Genomic DNA, 17,008 nt, shown 5'->3' with positions numbered 1-17,008 from the left:
ATGCTGGAATGAGTGCTGAAAGGTAACCAGCTGTCTTTTTCATGAATGGTATTTCAAACCATAAGATAGGTCCCCAGGAATAAACCCTGAGAAACTTCAAACTTTTGAGGTAAAACAGTGGAAAAGGGGCCAGCAAAAGAAACTGAGAAGCAGGGGCTGTGAGACAGGAGAAAACTCAAGGCTGGCACTAGATGAAATGATTCTAGGGAGGCGTGGTCAATTGTGACAGATGCTGCTGAGAAATCAAAGATAAGAACCGAGAAATGACCACTGGATTTGGCAATACCAAAGAGTCCCATAAGGAGGAGAAATGTTTCTCCTCAAAGAGGAAGGAGGTTTGATGCTAGATGGCTAAAACAACAATTTCTGTATATTGGTCAGAGTTCTATATATTGGTCAGAGGCCAGACTCTGCTGTGGTAACAACCCAAAGATCTCAATGACTTAACACAACAATGGTATATTTCTCCCCCTCATCCAAAGCCTGCTTTGGGTCAAGGCAGTCCCCAAGGTAGCTCTCCTCCACTCCACTGGGTCATTCAGAGACCCAGGCTACTTTCATCTTGGGCTCCACCATCTCAACCCAAGGTTTTCAGGATTGCCTCAATATGAGAAAGAGAGCTGGAGGGTTGTGCACCAGCAATTAAATACTTTAGCCTGGAAATGACAGATGTTACTTCCACTTACAGACTATTAGCTGGAACTTGTCACGCAGACCCAATTTAACTGCAAAAGAAGTTGGGAAATGTAGGCGGGGAGTCATGGACTATTTAGTAAGTGATATCATCTCAGCCACAGTTCCCTGTAATCATTGTTGACTCTGTTCTCAGTGCCCAGTGTCCTGAGTAGTTGCACAGACCCCTTCGAGCAGGTGTGTGCCTATGGTAAAGATTAAAGATGGGGGTGAGATCTGCCTTATTCCTTGGGTCAGATTGTGCTGAAGGAGATGGGGACCCCCAATCCCAGGCAGACCCAGCTGGCTTTGAGATGCTTCTTTCTGTGCAGCTGACAGAAACAGCTATCAGAATCTTAGCTTACTGAATAGCTCAACGTACCAAATGTTTGCTAGTCTTGGCTCTGGTTCCCAAACAAACTCTGCCTCAGCTCCAAGCTGCCACCATCAGTGCTTTGACAGAAAACTGACCTGTCATAAATGCCATTGGACTTTGCTATGGCTCCATTTCTATTGGGTTTTCTGGTCTCCTGAATCCAGCATCCTTGAATCAAAGGACAAAAGCCATTCCTCCCACTTTTTCTCTGAGTCTCCACTTTATACGAGATGCACAGTGACTCAAGGAGATGCCATGAGAGAGAAGGATTCTTAGTCATCTTTTCACTCATTCAGTAAACACTTATTATATTTACTTTGTGGAAGGCTCTTGGCCAGGCACTAGGGGCATGGAGATGAAGAACAGTCTAATGGGGGTTGCAGACAAAAAGCAGGTCATTGGGATACTGGGTGATGAGGATGTGTTCAAAAAGCTGTGACAGGCCAGAGGAGGGCATGGTAAGCCTTGCTCAGGGTGGTGAGGGATGACTCTTTCCTGAGAAAGAGTCTGGGTCTCAAAGGATGAGTAAGAGTTGATAAGTTGTAAGAAGGGGAAAGGGAGCCTGAAAGAAAGGCGTAGGGCTACAGAGGCACGATCAGTCTGAGGAAGTGTGAGCAACAGGGCATGACAGGAGTAGAGAATGTTTGAAAGGATATATGAGGGAAGAGAGAACAGAAAGGTTCTGTATTATGAACAGATGCAAGGAAAAAAAGCCCCACATGTACTAGCCTAGACCAAAAAAGTGATTTGGGGCTCATGTAACCCTTTGAGACAAGTCATGATGTAGATAACTCCCGTGTTACATCTATTACTAGGATGACTACATGATTTACTGTCCAAACCCAGGACGCTTATGAAAACGAAAGGGAATGCTACTATTAATTGCTCTGGTACAACAGATGTCAATCAGTCTGTTCTGGGCAAACTAAAAGGTATAGTCCATCCACCTACATCCAACGTTGTCATAAAACCTGGCACTTGGTGCTTTTGTGTATCTCATTCATATCTCTCAGCCCTTGGAGATGATCTTGTTATCCCCATTTTTAAGATGAGGAGATGGAGCCTCAGAGAGAAGAGACTTGTGGTCACACAAGTGAGAAGGCAGCAAAGCTGGCTTGGGAAATCAGGTCATAGCAGATTCCAAACCCTGGACGCTTTTGACTCTAGAGTTTGGTATGTACCACCACACCTGCCCACCCCCACAATGTCACAGAGTCTTACTGTCTAGGTGACTCATGTCTCGTTCCCCCAGGTGAAGGGGGATGGTAGAAATACAGTCTTATCTTGTGCACTGGCCTCCCCCCAGCAGCTGGTGTAGAGAAGGCCTCAGGACACGTTTGTTGGATAGATGACTTCTTGAGAATAGAGGTGTGTGTTTCATCTTAAAATCTGAGCCTTTTTCCCACCCCTAGAACCTAGCATAGGACTTGCTATGCATCTATTCATTCAGTTAACACTTAAACATCTCCTGTATGCCTGGTGCTATGCTGGTGATACTGCAATGAGCAAAATAGACAAGGTTCTGTTCTCATGGAATTTACAGTCTAGTGGGAAAAATCGTACAAAAACAAGCACAAATAAACATAGTTACAAATCAAGATAAATGCCAAGGAAAAATACTGGGTACCCAGTTTTAAAAAATATTTTGGAGGTAAATTTAATAGGCTTTTGTCGTAGATTTAATGGGGGACAGCGAGATGGAGATGGCTTTTGGGCTTCTGCCTGAAATAGAGATGGAGACAAAAAGAAGGAGCAGTTTGGGGAGATAAAAAGATAAGTTTGGATGTGTGGGGCTGGAAGTGTGTGGGATTTCTGTTTTAATCCTCCCTACCTCTAGCCAAGTTAACTGATTTGCCCCAAACTGCAAAATTGTGGCAAGTAACAGAAACCTGCTTCAGCCAGCCCAAACAAAGCTGTCCTTCAGGCAGCACGGTAGTTAAGACGGGCAGGTGGGGAGAAGGCGGGAGAGAAGCAGCGAAGGGATGTGTTCACGGATACAATAATTAGACTGCCCAAGTTGCAGTGAAGACCGCGGCGAGCAGCTAGGCTGCGTTACACCCTGTGGAGAGAGCAGGATCCCCACCCCACCTCCCTCCTCTCTAAACTGGCGCACCCATGGGCGCCCGAACGAGGAAAGGGGGCTGTTCCATGTCTGGAAACCCAAGCAGCCCTCGCTGACTCGGTTGCAGGCCCCACCAATCGGGCTGTGCCTGGTGGCAATGCCACGTGATGGGCCTCCCCTCTCCTCCCCTCCCCGCCTTCCAGGGAAGACGGGCATCCCCGCCATCCCGCCACCGCTCGCCATCCCGCCCCCGCCCTCGCGTGCCGCAGCGGCGCGGGAGTGAGCCAGCGGCTGGGATTCCGCCGCAGTCCGCTGCGGCGTGGGGGAGGGGAGGGAAGGGGAGGCTAGCGAGCTGCATCCGCAGCGCACGAAATGTTTTCCCTCAAGGTCAAGCAAACCCACTCCCCGGCAAGGCTGCCTCCAGAATCCCTCCTTTGCTGTCCTCTACCCATTCTTGCCGCCGCTGCCACGCAGTCCGGCCGCAGCATCCCTGGCTCTCCTGGACCACTGTCCCAGCCTCTGACTAGGTGGGGGACGAGAGGGTTTCAATGTATCCCTCCCCGTGAGCTTCTCAGCCACTTTTCTCTTGGGACACACCTCTTGCTGTGTCGCTTTACTTTAAACCCCACACTGGCTCCCAATAGCTCATAAGAGATCATTAAGGCACTTCATAACCAAGCCCCAGCTTAATCCTTTCCAGCCCCTCTTCCCCCTTGCAATAGAGTCCCTCTGGACCACTTTCCCTGCCAGGAACAGCCATCACTTGCGTACTTAAGCGACTACTCTTGCTGTACTTTCTGCTTAGGGTGCCCTTTGTGAAGCTAGCACATTCATAGACCCAACTTTATTATAATAATACAATGGGTCCGGGGTGGTGGGGTGGTGGATGGAAACATGCTGAAATGCCTCTTAGCAAAGGTCACAAAGTTCAAAGACTACAGCTGACAAGCAGGAGAAATAAGTAAGACCACTGGGCAGGGACCCTGCTCTCCATTGAGGCCAACATGCTCCTTGGGGGCGAATGTGGGTCCTATGATGCCAGAGGTTATGAAATTACAAGAAAGACCACAATTCCAGATTTTTATATGTAATAGCTCACTTTTAAAATACTGATTTGATTTTTTAAAACATTCTGTGGACCACATGCAGCTCAAGGACCCTCAGTGCGTGACCTCCTCTCTTTAGGAGGAGGATGGCTTTCACTGGTAAAATACTCTGCAAAACCGTTTATGGTGAAGGTATGATCTCAAAGCTCCCAGAGGCAATAAAGACGAGGACTTCGATTTGAATGTGTTCCTAAAATGACTCTGGATGTTTTAAGCTACCGAGGACTCGGATAATCTACCAGAAACTGGAGGACTGGGTTCAGGACATGGGCAGGAATCAAGGAGGGGGATGTGCAGAGGGGAGGCAGCAGGAAGCCAGCCAGGGTCACCCACCCACCAGCATCAGCCGCTATGAATGATGGCAGACACTTCCATCCTCACTGGGGCTACACAAAGTCCAGAGAGGAGTCCCTGTACCCTGTAGTGCTTGAACTTGCAGGGGGTGAGGGTGAGGGGATGACCAGGAGACAGGAGGGGAAGCCAACCCCTCAACCTCTGAGGCGTCACACAGTGGGATAATCCCTGAAAGGGAAATTGGAGAGTTCCTTAGGAAGAGAGAGTGGAGACAAGAGCCAAATAGCAGGTATCCATTACTAGGAAACAGGAGGTGGCCCACAGCTGAGGGGCCAGGGACAGTGTAGAGGCTAAGGCTGTCTTAGGAGCCAGGGTATTTTTAGTTTACCCTGAGGTCTTTTGTAGCTGCAATGAGATCTCATCTATCTCCCATCCCTGGAAATCTTAAAAAAAGTCTCCTGTACTCACCGAGTGATGGGTGTTTGTGAAAATGGCTGAGGGGGCCAAGTTTTACCTCTGTTTTGGTATCGTGCTGATCAAAGACAGTCCAGGCTGACTCAGGAGCTGGACCAGGAGCAATAAAATCTCTCAGGAATTTGCAGTAATCTTGGAGAGGGTTTTGGAATGGCTGCTGGGGCTCATCCCATGATCTTAAGGGGTCAGGAGGTCCCTGGCTGACATCCAGGTAATAGTAAGAAGAATCAGCTATAATTTATTAACTGTTTACTTGTGCCAGATGCCATGCACATATATACATTATTGCTCTTATCCCCACAGTGACTGTATGAGAGTGATACTCTTATCATAATCCCCATTATATTAATGAAAAAATTAAAGCCTGGAGAGGTGAAGTGAGTTGCCCAAAGCCACAGAGATAAATAGTGGAGTGGACCTGCTCTCCAGCTGATTACCCCTGGCAGAAGAAATTATCATCTTATCTGGAGTCTTCCTGGACAGCACTTACCATGCAGAGTTATAAGTATTGTTTTAACTTGCCTGTTTGTCCTTCCTACTCATGTATAAGGGGACAGGAGCTGAGGACATGTTAAATCAATTCGTTTAAGGGAGACCAAAAGCAGCACCCTTGTTTCAGCTCTTTGTGCCCTTGGGCAAGTCATTCGCCCTCAGTTTTCTGTCTGTGGACGGGTAATTACAATACAGACCTCACAGAATTATTGTGAGATTTAAATGAGACCAGGTCTTGGAATTTCTGTAAATTGCCAGCTGTTGTTGCTGCTGCTATGAAGATGATGATGATGATGACGACTGAGAAAGGAGGACGGAAGGAAACAAGGATCCAGATATTCCAGAACTGTATCAGTTCAAACAGGGAATTCTCAGGAGGTCCAATCAGTGTGCAGAGTTTCCCAGACTACTGTGTCTTCATTCATTCCTCATTTTGGAACACCTACTATGTGCCACTGCTTGAGCTCATTTCATTCGAAACTCTGCAGAACAGATACTCAAATTATCCTCATTTTACCAGTGGAAAAAATGAGGTTAAAGATATGATATGACTTCCCCCGGGGGAACACAGCCACAAAATGGCAGAGGCAGGATTTGAATTCAGATCTGTGTGGTTCTAAAATCCTTGTTCTTTCTGCTTTCGATTCCACAGCTCCTTCAGTCTTCTCTTCAATCACCAGAATATTTATCAAGCATCAACTAAGTGCTGAGCCTTCTGCAGGGGCAGGGGAAACAAGGCCCAAACTGTCTGAAAGCCATGTCCAGGTCAAGCTGGGGAGGAAGACAACCCAATGGACATTTACAATTCAGCATGGTAAGCTCTGTGCTGGGTGAAGTGCATATGAGAGAAGAGTGTGTCATTGCCTTAGACTTGTCTTTCTCCTTGGTCTTCAGACCCCAAGGCACATCTCAAACGGGCCAAGTGGTTCCCTACAAGCCCCCTTACCCTAAAGTGACAAAATGACACACCCTCACCCCTCCTCTCTGGGGGTGAAGGGGGTGTTGCTGTGGGGACCAAACAATAACCAACAATCCTTTTCAAAAGAAATCCCTCCAAACAGCCTCTCCTCTCTTTTCATCTCTGTCTCTACCTCTGTCTCTGTCTTTCTCTCAAATACACACACACACACACACACACACATGCTCCAAAATGAGCAGACCAGAGGTGGGTGATGGGGTAATGGCTGTAGAACCGGTTTTTCCATCTTTGGGCATGCCCTGCCTGGGTGGTCCATGACCCATGGTCCATGACTTTTGTTACCTCTGCCAAAATGACAGGAAACTTGCGTCTAACATCCTGTTACACATTCATTAAAAAGAAATCAGGAAGAAAATTCACCCAATCAATAGCAATTATCCCTGGGTGGTGAAGTTATGTGTAGTCTCTATTTTCTTCTTTTTACTTATTTGATTAATTTTTTTCTATCATGAATTTGTTATTTTGTAATCAGTAAAATTATTTTAACAATTATTTGTGGCCTCACAAGGTCTATTAGTAGCAACCTCAGAAGGAGATTTGTCCTGAGCACAGCAGGGACTGGGCAGGACAGCACATGGGAGAGGTGAGGAAGTGAGAGGTCATCGAGGATTAAAAACAAGAGCCACCATTTCTGAGGGCTTGCTCTGAGCCTAGGTCCTTCCTAGCCTTAGCGTACATTTCTCAGTTAACCCTCAAGACCATTTTAGAAGATAAGCTATTATTTCACAGCTGAGGAAACCCAAGGGTCAATTTTATAGAAAAAGAAACCGAGACTCAGAGAGGTTCCATTATATGCCTAGGAACACACAGCTAGAAAGTGATGGAGGCAGGATTTGAATCCAGATCTGGGTATTTTTTAACTTCTAGACTTAGCAGCCATTCCAAGTCCTCCTGGTTGCATGTTGCTTACGTATTCCTAGCTCTTCACATACGCTCATGGATACTAATACAATACAGAGGAGCAGATGAGGTGAAGATCATTGTCCCATTTTCCAAATGAGAAAATTAAGACCCGACAGGGGACTTGCTCAGTGTAGAGCTGAGAAGTGGTAGCACTCCTTCTAGAATCCTCTTTTCTTCCCTCAGGCAGCCTTCCTCCTTCCGCTACCTTCTGCCAACTGCAGGGGCTTCCTTCTTGAAATAAATGACTCAAGGTAAATTGCTGACTGGACTTCCCCTTTCTCAAAACACAGGAAGTCTGTGTTGTTTGCAATTGTGAGAGAACAATTTCAGGTCACTTACCATGTAGGCGGGGCTGCTAGAGGATTGGTTCCTGCTAAGGGCAGTGGTTCCTGCTAGGGGCAGGGCTTCCTGCAACTTGGGCTGTCCTGAAACACTTGTATTCCCTTTCTGAGGGTCCTGTCAGTGTGTCAGCCCAGGCTTGAGAGCTGACTGAACTATTATGGAATTTAGAAAAAAGAGCCCAGGAGGAGAGAAAGGGGGGGCCCTCAATAATAATAATAATAATAGTAATAATAGGGGGGAGGGTATAGCTTGAGTGATAGTAGCGTGCACGAGGTCCTGGGTTCAATCCTCAGTACTTACTTTTAAAAAAACACAATAAGTAAAGCTAATTAACCCCTAATAGCAATAATAATGATGATGATGATAGCCAATGTTTATGGTACATTAACTTTTGTAGCAGTTACTGTGCTAAGTGGCTAACACACGTGAACTTATTCGAGCCTCATAACAGCCCTAGGAAGAAGATTTTATAGCTTTGGGGCCACATCAAATTGAATTCTAATCACAGCCATGCTGCTTCCCGGGTATGTCATCAGGGATGTTATTTACATTCATTCAACAAGTACTTTTGAGCACTGACTATGTGCCATACTTTGGCCAGTGAACAGAACAAGGATCCCTGCTCTCATGGTGCTTACATCCTACAAGGGAAAGCAGACAACCGGTAAACATAATAAGTAAGTTATATCGGAAGGTGATAAGGGCTAAGCAGGGTAAGGAGGACAGGGAGTGCTGATGGGGTGGAGGAGGAGAGAGATGCAATGTGAAATAGTGGTGTCAGGGACGTGAGCCTGCAGAGCATCCCTGGTGCCTGCTGCCCTGTCTGTGCTATGTGCTTGCCTCCTGGGGATGTTGTTTTTTGCTGTATAGCTTCCTGGCCTGATTCTCTGGTCCTTTTCTGCTAAATGACCTAGAGTGGGCTCATTTATAATTGAGAAGGGTAACTGATACAGATTTCAACACTGAGTACCCACTTCTATGCCTTGTCCTATACATTCATTATTTCATTTGCTCCTTATCCAGACCTGAGAGGTAGATATGATGAACCCCATTTTACAGATGAAGGAACCAACTCAGAGAGGTGGTGTGACTTGTCTAAGGTCTCATAGTCAGTGAGTGGCAGAGCCAGGGTTCAGGCCTTGGTGTGACTCCAGATTGCTCCTTTAAGGTGCCTCCCAGTGGTGATGAAAAAGCCCTGGCAGTATTTTCCCCTCCAGCACTTGCTGCTGTGTGTGCTGACAACTCATACAGCTCAGCTCTGCCTAGAGAGAAGGAATCACGGGAGTCTGTCCGTAAGCTGGAAAGAGAGACAGGTCTGGGCTACCCGGGAGGACCTTCAGGACGCAGAGGGGAACTGACTGCCTTGTCTGGGTCAGTGTTTCAACGCGAGAAGCTGTCCTCTCTACTGCCCTGTAAAACAGAGACATCTCTTTGAGGTCTTAGCCCAATTGTCACTGGGTGGCCTGATTCCCATGGAAATGTGGAAATAGAAAACATCTGGGACTAGAGTTGCCAGGCAACAACCAGCTACTCACTCACTTGGCAGAGTCAAGGAGGCTGCCTGATGCTGTCAGAGATTCTTGGATAGGAGACCTGGAGACTTCAGTTCTGCTTCTGATTTGCTGTGTGATCTTGGGTAAGTCCCTGCCCCTTTCTAGGACTCAGTTTCCCATTCCTTGTATAAAGAGCAGTCAGACTATCTAAGCTGCAATATACATAGATACCAGATGGTCAGAATTAAAGAAGGGCAGGGCCAGAAGCCCAGGGACTGGTCATAGGTGAGGGAAGACTCAGTCTTTCTCCTGTCCATCCTGACCAGCCTGTCCTGGCCCTGGTTACCAGCTGAGGGCGAGACCATTTCCTTTCGCGCCCTGAGCTAATTCGGGCCACCCAGACTCCACCCCAGGCCCTCTCCTGCGGCTCAGTCTGGGAATCATCTTTGTACTCACAAGTTAGTGCAGCCACCGCCTACCCGTCAGAACTTTCCCCGTGGGGAGTTTCCTCAGTTCCTGCCAAATGCAGCTACCCAGTTCTGGGTGTTTCCCTGAACACCCATTAGAGGACCTTCTGACGCTGTTTGCCAGATTGCGCTGATGGTAAACCCTGAGGGTGGTGCGTTTTGTAGTTATCAGCAGAGTTAAACTCGTTCCATTTCGCAACCATAACAAAAAAAAAGACCGCAGCTGCAACGGCAACAAATGCTTTATGTCCCTGATCTCATTTAATCCTCGTATGATCTAGAGGGATGGAAACAAAGGCCCCTGTTTTACAGATGAGGAAATGGAGCCTCAGGGAGGTGAAATGACTTGCCCCAGGTCCCAGTAAGTGGTGGAGTCGGGACTCCCACTCAGAGCTGGTGTCACAGCTGGGGATTTCAAACCACACATAGGGCGCTATTTCTTCACAGTCCTGGAGGGACTCTGTCAGAGCTAGAAGAGCTCAACCCACTTTACAGATGGGCAAATCAAGGCCCAGAGAGAAATGACTGGCTCTCTGGGTCACACAGCAAGTCAAAGACACCACAGATTCTAGGACCACTCCCTGCAGAGCCTCGTCACATGATTCCAGAACACAAAAAGTGCCCCAGGCATGAACAACAAATCCCAGGTCTTCAGAAATCCCCAGCAATTCCTAGGAAGTGGAACAGTGCCTTCACAGACAAGGAGCTCCTGAAGGTCTCAGGCTTAGGGCAGAGAGTCCCAGGGTTCCTTTTGCCAGCAAGGGGGCTGTGGGTGTCACTTTCTTGGGTCTGCAGAGGAGGCTTCAACTCTGGCCACTTGCTGAGGTGGTTGGTGTGCCCAGAATATTCTCCTGGTCAGTTGGTCAGTCGTCTTGCTTGGTTAATGCTCACCTGTCCACCTGTCCTGCAGGTATCTATTTAATGTCACTTTCTCTAGGAAGGCTTCTGTGGGATCCTATGTTCCCCCAGCCATAGATTCTCATGAGTCCAGCTTTTTTCCATAGTCGTACTGACTGCAGTTTGCCCTATGGATTCCTATCCAAGGCACATTTAAATAGCACCAATTTATCCTCCAACCACTGACCTCCAAAGATACAACTCCAGAATTTGTATTATCTTTACAAAAACAAACTAATCTTTTAACATGCACTAAGATGGTAGATGTTTAATGTAAAAGCAGATTGGAATCACCCTGCAGCTGCCAGGAGCCCTCCCAAATTCTCTGCCCAACCTCAGTTCACCCCTAGAGATGGGATATTTTACTTAAAGACAGAGCGGCTTCAATGTGCAGATACCTCAGGACAGCCTTTCCTTTAGTTACTCCCTTCAGCCTAATCCTCAGACCTAAGAGTGCAAAAGAATTATTATGCATTATAGGTAATGTTAGTGCTTTCCAATGTAATTCTGCATGATATACCCTTTCCACCTAAGTGCTGACTTTAGAACTGAATCTCCTTCAGAAACACCCTCTCTGTAATTATGAATGTGAAAGAAACCAGAATTTGTCTATGTGGGTCTAGGTGGCTACAGGTACGCTTACTCTTTGAGGCTCAAAGCCACTGAGGCACCTGTATGCACCTGCTCCCTGGCATGCACAAGGCAGAAGCAGTGTGAATGTGAATGTAGATACGTGCGTAGTTATTGGCTCACACATTTATGTGACAACCAGAGGCAGTTGTCTATTTTTGGCACTTACAGTCATCAGTTTTCTATAGCTTCTGTAATTAATTACCATCAATTTAGTGGCTTAAAACAGGACAATTTTATTATCTTATAGTTGGAAGTCAGAAGTCCAAAATAAGTCCTGCAGGGGCTAAAATCAAGGTGTTGACAAGACTTGCATTTCTTCTGGAGGCTTTAGGGAGAATCTGTTTCTTGTCTTTTCAGCTTCTAGAGCTGCATTCCTTGGCTTGTGGCCATTCCTCTATCTTCAAAGCCAGCAGCATAGCATCTTCCAATCTCTCTCTCTTTGTGCTTGCCTTCTTTCTTATGAGGATTCATGATTATATCAGGCCCACACTGATGATCCAGGATGATCTACCCATTTTAAGATTTTGATATAATCACATCAGCAAAATCCCTTTTGCCATCTCCAGTAACATTCACAGGTTCTGGGAATTAGGACCTGATATCATTGGGTGGCCATTAGTCAGCCTACCCTGCTCTGTTGAATTTGATGCTCAGCACATGTCTGGTGAATTGCAGTCAAAGAGAGGGAAGAGCCACTGCCCTGGCAGAGAGTCCACAAAACCAGATTCTGGAGCTGGGCAATTTAACCCCAAACCCCTCCCACATGGAGGGAGGGGCTGAATCATCACTCCCTCCTCCCCCAATGCACTGCTATTTCTCTGCCTCTGGAATACTGGTAACTCCTGCCCAGCCTCTTCCCGGGATCAAAGTTTTTATTTTTCTGTAATTTGAAGAAACAATTTATCAAGGTTTGTTACCAAACAATAGAATCATTTTTTGGTTTTGTTTTGTTTTTTGTTTTTTATTGAAGTGTAGTTGATTTACAATGTTAGTTTCGGTTGTATAGGAAAGCGATTCAGTATATACTTATACATACATTTTTTTTTTAGATTCTTTTCCGTTATTCGTTATCACAAGAAATTGAATGTAGTTCCCTGTGCTATATAGTAGGTCCTTGTTGTCTATCTATTTTGTATATAATAATGTGAATCTTTAATCCCAAACTCCTGATTTATCCCTCCCCCGCCCTTTCCCCTTTGGTAACCATAGTTTGTTTTCTATGTCCATGAGTCTATTACCAAACAATAGGATCTTGATTTCTACTTATCAATTAATTGAAAAAAAGAACTGATTGTTTTGGTTAAGCATGAACTTTGGAGTCAGAAACACCTGGATGGATTCAAACCTAGGCTCTGATACTTACTAGCTTTAAACAGTAATTTTGCCTCTGTGAGGAGCCTCAGATGAGGTGTTTTGTTTGTTTTTTGATCTGTAAAATGGGAATAATAACAGAAACTATTGTGGTTCTCAGTGTGGTTCCCATACCAGCTGCATTTAATCACCTGTGAATTAGCCTCATCCCTGACATATTGAATCAGAGATTCTTGGGGGTGGGGTCCAGCAATCTGTTATAAGAAGCCTTCCAGAGGGTTCTAGTGTAGCTCAAATTTGAAAGCACTGGTATGTATACTACTGGGCTCTTTATGCCTAACTAACTATATATATATACATATACATATAAAATGATAATATATATAAAATGTTAATATATAATTATATAACACACCAAATACTATATATATTTAACATAATTAATATTGTATATAATATATGTACTACAATATGTATTCCATATAATGTGCTAGGCATAAAAAGCTTGGCACACAATAAGCACTCAACAAACAATTCTCATTATTGTTATCACTATTGTTTACTATTGATAGTTCTAGCACATTCTGTCTGATATTGAGTTGGGAATGTATCTCTCCCCCCCTCATATCCTACAAACACTGTACATATTAGGGAGGTCCCCTAATGCCATCTATCACTGACACAGCTGCCCTTTAATGAGATGGTCTTCCATCCTCTCCTTGCTCACTATTTCTCCATGCAGTTTAAACCCCCTGGTCTCCCTGCCCATACCTGCATGCCAATTGGGTTTGTATTGTGAAAACCTCTCCCCAGTTGCCTCTTCTCCAGGGTCCATCAACCGTGCTTAGGTCTCTCCCCAGCTGCAGGGCAGCTCTCCAATTTGCCTGAGCCTCGGATGAGGTCTGACCAGCCCTGAGGTGCAGGGAAGGTTTCCTTCTCTAATCTGGGACCTGCGTTTCTACTTGTCTGCCTAGCGTTTGGCAGCTGCTTCACCCAGATGACTCACTATGGTCTGAGGTCAACCAAAACCCCCAAGCCTTCTTCTCAGGAACTGCCTGAGCTCTGTTGTTTGGGTCACTCAGTCCTTGATGTGTGCAATTCATTTTTTAAAAATAGCATTTACTTTCGGATTACAAAAATAATATAGGCTTGATGCAATAAGTTAGGAAAAAACGGGGAAAATAATCACTGGAAGTAGTTATTTTTAAATGGACTGATTTCAAAAGATGAGCCTATATTTTTGTAATCAAGAGAAAAAAAAAACCACCCCACAGTCAAGCAATTTCTGTTTCTGGGAGAAGAAAGAGAATTGGAGAAAACAATACTAATCTACCATAGGGAAACTGTGAATTCTAACATGTATAGCTATCTTGTGTCATACATAAGTCAGTATATGTCAATTTATAACACTATAAACTCACTTCTCGGAGACTGTCATTGCTAATATTTTGGGTATAGCCCCCAGGCCTTTACAATTAACATTTTAACATTTTTAAACTTAAATCTAGGTCTAAACTTGGAGGTAGACCTGGTTGAAATCCTGACTTTTGTATTTATTGGTTGCATCACCTTGGATTATTTATTTAAACTCTTTCAGGAGGCTTCAGCCTCAGTTTCCTCATCTGTAGAATGAGAATTATAATAACTACTTCCCGAGATTGAAGTAAAGACGAAAATTAATAGAAATAAAGTGCACAGTGAGAGCCTGCAAACAGCTTATATTTGGGTTGTTACTATTATTAACTTCACCTGACCAACTGTTGCTCCCTTCCTGATCCAGGTCAGATGCCACTCCCCTTTGTACCTTGCCTGGCTGCTGTCAACACTTGACCTCCCTCTTGGTCTTGTTACTGTCCAGTGCCCTTCCTTCTGTGATAGCATTGGACACAGGCTGCTGCCTCCTATACTCTTAAACTCCTCCAGAGCAGAGACCATGTCCACGTTGTTCATTTCTGTGTCCCCAGGGTCCAGCAGAAGGTGTGACCCAGTGTGGCTGTCAGGAAGTGTCTAGTGAGAGCAGGTTAGAAGGTTAGAAGATTAGAAGTTTCTGGGATCAGAATTTGTTGAGGGAGTGCATGAATAAACTTCAGAGAGGTTGAATGCATGAATAGATGAGAGTATGAACGAAGTCAGCAGCAGCAGGTGTCGCCCACCTGCCGGACCCTCCTTCTCCTAAGGTGAGTGAACCTTCTACTTCCCTTGGTGGGCCTGGTCAGGGAGGGGGGCGAGGCTCCTGCCTGGCCCAACCTGGGATAGAGGCCCGTCTCTCACACCTGGCATCACAGGTGGAAGTGCCTTTCAAGTCCTCCGTGTGCTGGGTGTGTAGTGGGTAGGGCAGGGTGGAGGCGGGGATGGAGGGTCAGGGAGGCCAGCCTAGGCTGGAGGAGCAGCCTCTGCCAAAGGGGAAGGGGCCGGAATCTAGGCACCCACACAGCCGAACCGGTTTCCACAAAGGTGGCCCCCAATATCTGTGGTCCCAGCCCAGATGTGAGCTCTGGAAGGGTCCCTGGCTGTCCTAGAGAGCTGAGAAACCGAGGCCTTAGGGACAGGAGGTGGCAGCCCAGGTGTCAAGGTCCAAGCCTGGTGGTGCTTCCTGCCACCAGGTCTGACCCCAGCCAGTTAGTGACCTCCTGCGTGACCTTCGCCAAGACAGGTCTCCTTTCCTGTTCCAGATTCCCCATCCTGGGGGCCCCTCTCTGCTTTGGTACGATTGCATATCTTAACTCTTTCCCAATCTCCACAAAATCTCCAAAAGCGAAACAGAAACTCAAACCTGATATTTGCCACTACTGAGCAGACCCTCAGAAGGAACAGATTGCTCAGTCAGACAGTAAAGTCATTACTCTGGGAGCCTTTCCTGCTTTCAGTTTCCTTACCTGTAAAAGGGCCATTGATAATAACTGCTGCCACCCACGGGACGGCTGTGAGAGTTAAGTGAGCGGGTGTATGTGAGATGCCTACAGGCAGTGGGAGCATGTTACTCCTGCTCTCAGGGCTGCTGGTTTCAGGCCTGGCCCAGCCTGAGGCCACCCCCCCCCCCCACTCAGTTGTGGCAGCGGAGGAGGCAAGAGGGCCTCCTGGGACATTCCTGAGCCTGGTGTGGCTACAGCTAGATAAGCTAGTTTGGGTCCTCTGTGCTGGGAGCCTGGCTGGTCTCAGGGCCTGTGGGGAACGGAGTTTTTAGAGAAGGAAATGGTTGTGGTGAGACAGAGTGATGGAGCAACTTCTCTTGGGGATCTGGGTGGAAAGCCCCTCACTCCTGGTGTGTTCTCAGGGTGGGTTGTGGGGCAGGCACTGGGGCGGGGCCCATCCTCCATCACTGTCAGAAAGTACCTGGTGTTCACCAAGTGCTGTGATAAAGGCAGCAACAGGTGTCAGCTCATGGAGCCTCAGGCCAGCCCCTTGTCATCTCTGGACCTCAGAACCTCCCTCTTCCCAGAGAAGTTTCCCACGGTCACCCAGAGGCTGGTCCCAACAGTCCAGCCCCTATTCTGCCACTCCCAGGGACAGCCCAGGGAGATAGGAATTAGATTCTGATTTTCTGGGAGACGTGGGAGGTTGTTTCTCCTCCCTGGATCTCACTACTGAGAGTCAACTTACATTTGGTTTGGCAATGGTATTATCTTGGACCCAAGAGACAGTGGCCAAGACAAGTATTTTGTAAACTCTGGGCTTGGGGACAGTAGAAAGGCCCAGACCTGTGGAGAGATGAAAAACACCGGGACAGTTGGAGGGCTTGATCACTATTCACTGAATAGCCTGGAGAGGACCCAACCTTCCTGTGTTTCTACTTCCTCATGGGCAAAATGGGGACATTCCTCTCTGGGCCTCTCATTGCGTCTCTGTAAAATAGAAGGGGGAAGGGCTCCAAGTGATTCTCCTTCTGGCTGTGACCCCAGGCACACGCTTCACCTCTCTACATCTGAGTTCCTCCATCTGCCCAATGGCCATTTACCCCTCCCCACTCTCAGTGTTGCTGAGCTCAAATAAGGTGAACAGGGAAGAAAGTGGACAGTGCTGCAGGCACAGCCTGGCTTCACCTCCCCCTACTCCCTGAGGAATCTGGAGGTGCTATTTTCATGGTGCTGGAAGTGACCTTTAGAGTCATCTCTCTGAGGATCTGCTTCCAGACCTTCAGTGGCTCTCCAATGCCCAAAAGGGATCAAGGACCAAGCTCAGCCTCCTTTCAAAACCCTCTACCACTCACACCTAATTCTTACCACTCTCCAAGACACACCAACAGCCTTCTTCAAACAAGCCTTTTACTTTTCCTCCTCCAGATCTTTACTCTTTTTTTAGGGGGGTGGTGGAAGGGAAAAGGTGGTAATTAGGTTTACTTACATGTATATTTTTTGGTGGAGGTACCGGGGATTGAACCCAGGACCTTGTACATGGTAGGCAGGCACTCTACCACTAAGCTATACCCTCTCCCCTAGACCTTTACTTTTGATTTCAAAGTCCCAGCTGCACTTGTCATCTTCCTTCTAGATCTGCTCTTCCTCCAACT

The 17,008-nt window shown here is 46.6% G+C and overlaps 1 long non-coding RNA gene across 20 annotated transcripts in view; it reads left to right on the top strand.

Annotated features, from left to right (window-relative positions):
* LOC116282966 (uncharacterized) overlaps positions 1 to 17,008 on the top strand; it is a 28,878-nt gene that overhangs the window by 1,066 nt on the left and 10,804 nt on the right. For 15 of the 20 annotated variants that reach the window (XR_012079326.1, XR_012079327.1, XR_012079323.1 and 12 more), the window contains exons 2-3: positions 6,129 to 6,290; positions 9,247 to 9,336. This is a non-coding gene — a long non-coding RNA (uncharacterized lncRNA). Of the gene's footprint in view, positions 1 to 6,128; positions 6,291 to 7,520; positions 7,610 to 8,301; positions 8,378 to 9,246; positions 9,337 to 17,008 lie in introns of all 20 variants that reach the window. The other 5 variants (XR_012079314.1, XR_012079319.1, XR_012079320.1 and 2 more) reach the window with 5 other exon arrangements.

Source organism: Vicugna pacos, chromosome 13 (genome assembly GCF_048564905.1).
Source record: "Vicugna pacos chromosome 13, VicPac4, whole genome shotgun sequence".
In the NCBI taxonomy this organism is placed as follows: Eukaryota; Metazoa; Chordata; class Mammalia; order Artiodactyla; family Camelidae; genus Vicugna; species Vicugna pacos.
The sequence above is the reverse complement of the archived record's forward strand: the minus strand, read 5'-3'. Positions and strand labels throughout refer to the sequence as shown.